Source organism: Leuciscus leuciscus (genome assembly GCF_965113295.1).
Source record: "Leuciscus leuciscus genome assembly, chromosome: 1".
Classification (NCBI taxonomy): domain Eukaryota; kingdom Metazoa; phylum Chordata; class Actinopteri; order Cypriniformes; family Leuciscidae; genus Leuciscus; species Leuciscus leuciscus.
The window spans coordinates 36940089-36943711 of record NC_138725.1 but is presented as its reverse complement, the minus strand read 5'-3'; the positions used below and the strand labels follow the sequence as shown (position 1 = coordinate 36943711).

Genomic DNA, 3623 nt, shown 5'->3' with positions numbered 1-3623 from the left:
TAGTTATGTATACATGATTGTATTTTAAATGGTGTAAAAATCTGTTATTGACCTCAAAATAAAGCATTTTCCCTCTGTACATGACTGTGGGGACGAGCACTTCTGTGGTGCTTGAAATTCTATATAATTCATAAAAATCAAATATTGCCACATTGATGGCTCAAGAGGGTGTAATTGTTCAAATAACATATTGTTTTATTTTAAAATGTAAAGAAATTGTAACCCTAAAGTGTTTTTTAAGTGTAATATTTCTGTAAAGGCTAGGGACAGAAAAATTGACATTTTCATAGAATGACCCTCTTACATTTTAGCTTAAATTGATATATTTAATGAAAGTAGCTAGATTAGTTACTATGTGTCATTAGCAATAGCCAATGTTATGTAAAAAAGACACAAAACCATTTATTTCAACAATTAATTTCAATCAGGCTTTGCCACAAAGGTAAAATGTGCATTCCATGCAAACAGCATCACAATCTCTTAGAGCCCAACCACTGTGCATAATACAACACGAACAGAAGATTGTATTTGACTCATGCTGCATACACATACGCAATGACAAGAATTATGCCTACTGTACATATAGAGTTACAACTACGATTAGAGTTGTTTACATAAAATGTACCTCGTTTCTATTTTGCATTAAAAATGTTTGTGGCCCCTTTAAGAAATCCCTCTCTTCTCGCGATACTATTCACTTGTGCTGGACGCGTGCGCGCGACCAGAGAACGGCAGCCATTTTTCATTGTTCAGGAGAGCTCCATGACGGTGCGTGCATCGATCGGATTCTGTGTTATACGTTCTTCTTTCTTGGTAAATATTACTCCAATATCTTTAATATGCACAAATAAGTTGTGAAGCGAAGTTAAAAGAACATTTGATGTGTACATTTTTGTTTATAGATTCATTTGGAGCGCATGTGTGACGATGGAACCTCGTGGTGATCGGACGGTAAAGGATTGGGTATGTAACGTTACGTTTTATGGTTTATGGGGGAAATTACTGATGGCATGTTTATTTGATAAATCTGTTAATGAGTTGAATCTATATTCTGTGATTATACAGTATAACTTTATGGTTAAATGCATATTTCTGGTTCCGCATGGCATGATTAAACGTGGGTTGTGGCTTTGTTAAAGTGCTTTTATTTCTCTTGTAACTTAGGCCTAAGTTACCTCAGCCACTGCAGTATTCCAGTTTGTGTTATCGTATTTAATTGTAGCCTAACATATTTTGGTTTGGAGAAATCAATTTAAATCTGACCAGTTGCAGTGTATTACACTGCATTTCAGTTTGAATTGAGTTAAGTATTCTGTGGATTTGGGCATTGATCCACTGGTTAAGCTTTTTGTGACATTTGATTGTCATCTTCAAATTTACTGTAAACTGTTTCTACAATTTTTTTTTTTTTGTTTATTTTTTTGTTTGTTTAGTGAAATCTATTTTTTTTCATGTGAAATCTCTTCAAACAAGGCAAACTTTTTTCTTAATCAGACTTTTATCTGTTTAATTGCACATGCTTCCATTGACCGCTGTCACTTATTTTAAACAGCAGTCAGAATAAAACCCCAATTTCAAAAAGCATAGTTTGCTTCCGGTGTGTATTTCTGCAATTTCACCCGGTTGCATTTTTTCTCCTTTGTTTAATTTTACTGTGACTTATGTTGTTCTTATTAATTTTACTGTGACTTATGTTTTTCTTATTAATATCACTCTCAATTAATTGTTTTCCAGCTGCCTTAAAGACATATTACACGACAATGCGCAGGAGCTTCAGGTACAAACAACCAGATCTTGCATTGCAGGCGGAAGCTGTGGTGAATTCAGCTCGGAGTCGAGCGAGAAGAAAGACGGTAAGATTTATTAGATTAGATTCGTTTTTGGTCAATGTGACTATTTTTCAGGTGCATTAATACATGTGTGTTGTCCATACGCAGTGCATTGCGCAGTATTGATTGTCTTTATTGGTTTTAACAGCTGCTAAAAGCGAGACAGAGTGTGCTAGCTGAGGATGAGGTGGGCCTTCGGAAGTGAGCTACCATAGACCTGATGTCTGATGAGGAAGACGGCATCGTTGGCGGGGTGTCTGGATGGATTGTGCGACCTCCGTCCTGTCGCAGCCAGGAGCTCACCGAGCTCTGTACCACGCTGCAGTCGAGATTAGAGGCGACTCCAAAGTACAGGGCAACGCACCACAGACGTCTGCAAAATGGACCGAATTCAGACAGAATGCCGCTAGTTACCTGCAGCTGTATTTTGTCAGGCCTTGTGAAATGTAAGAATATTCAGTTTTTCATGATTTCATCATAAAGCAAGAGGTCATGGGATTGATGGCTATTATTTGTTTAATAATTGTAAATAATCCTGTAATTTACAGGAAGCCGTATGCCATCTTCACAACTCTGAGACAAATTGTGGGCGCTACGAACTGGATCAAGGTAAAAAAAAAAAAAAAAAAAGAATCTTACATTCTTTTATTTTTTTACTTTCATAAAAACTTACAAACATTTTAAAGGTAAGATTCAAAGAATATGCTTTCATTCTCTTGTATAAGAAAATAGATCCGTTATAGTTTACGATCTTAATCATACATTTTGTTTCCATAGAGTAACCTCGCCTCATAACGAGGGCGTAACCTCACATTTACTCAGAGCTATGTCTGCAAGTCCAGATTTTCATGACGCTGATCATGATGACATTGTAAGTAACTTTTACTATTTTCTCCTTGTTTCATTTTACTGTGACTTGAGTTGTTTTTATTCATATCACTCTCATTTAATTGTTTTCCAGCTGCCTGTAAGACATACTACGAGACTACGCAGGAGCTTCAGGTACAAACAACCAGATCTGGCATTGCAGGCCGAAGCTGTGAAGAGTTCAGCTCGGAGTCGAGCGAGAAGAAAGAGGGTAAGATTTTTAGTCAATGTGACTATTTTTCACGTGCATTAATAGATGTTTTGTGTCCATACACAGTGCATCACAGTACTGATTGTCTGTATTGGTTGTTTTTACAGCTGCTAGAAGCGAGACGGTGTGCTAGGTGAGGATGACGTGGGCATTTGGAAGTGCGCCACCATAGATCTGATGTCCGATGAAGTTCAACCACGAGCCAGGAGCTCACAGAGCTCTGTGCTACGCTGCAGTCGAGATTAGAGGCGACTCCTAAATACAGGGCAACGCACCACAGACGTTTTCAAAGTGGATCGAATTCAGAGAGAACGCCGCTAGTCACCTACAGCTCCGAAGATGAAAACAGACACTGAGCTTCCAATTTGTTGTGTGTGCAGATGATCTATGCTTTGTACATAGGTGTATATTGTTTTGTGTCTGTGCTAATAAAGCTCTTTCTTTGAATAAACAGCATGTCCCTGGCAAATTTTCCATTCCTTTATAAATTCATGTCCTTGATGGTAATAATAGTGTAGTCCATAGGTTAACAATGACATGAATATACCACAGAATAGCATATTATGAATATAAAAAAATAATTTATATATTATTATTTATATGAATATTATAATTTTTTGAGTTTTTAATGAGCGAGGGTGACCAATAGTAACAGATCTGCCAACCAATCACGAGTGATTTTTCTTGTTTAAACCACGTGGGTTCAACCAATAGTG

General features: G+C 37.1%; 1 long non-coding RNA gene across 1 annotated transcript; it reads left to right on the top strand.

Moving 5' to 3' along the window:
* The first annotated feature begins 929 nt into the window (after window positions 1-929).
* On the top strand, window positions 930-2819 carry LOC309482239. The gene is made up of 6 exons (XR_014200270.1): window positions 930-963; window positions 1735-1853; window positions 1978-2275; window positions 2378-2438; window positions 2607-2700; window positions 2791-2819. It is a non-coding gene; the product is annotated as an uncharacterized lncRNA (long non-coding RNA).
* The last annotated feature ends 804 nt before the right edge of the window (window positions 2820-3623 follow it).